The sequence below is a fragment of the Sinocyclocheilus rhinocerous genome, unplaced genomic scaffold (genome assembly GCF_001515625.1).
Source record: "Sinocyclocheilus rhinocerous isolate Xijiao unplaced genomic scaffold, SAMN03320098_v1.1 scaffold1020, whole genome shotgun sequence".
NCBI classification, from domain to species: Eukaryota; Metazoa; Chordata; class Actinopteri; order Cypriniformes; family Cyprinidae; genus Sinocyclocheilus; species Sinocyclocheilus rhinocerous.
Genome location: NW_015652265.1, coordinates 26799 through 27058, shown reverse-complemented (window position 1 = coordinate 27058; position 260 = coordinate 26799).

The window sequence follows — 260 nt, the reverse complement described above, 5'->3', positions numbered from 1 at the left end:
TTATCACAGCACTTTTCTGATTCTTGATTTCTGTGCATTTGCTGCAGAGCTTTTGTGGTGGAGCAGGACCGGCAAGGAAAGGTGACGGCAGCATTTGTGAAGGGACAGATGAGACACACGTGTGTTTATCCAGTGCAGAGTGACTGATGAAGGAATGCTTTGAGTGAGTATACTACAGAAATGAAAAAAAAACCCAACATCATTTAAATCTTAAGTTGTAGTTTATTTTAATTATTGTAATTTCAAACAGAGTTATCACA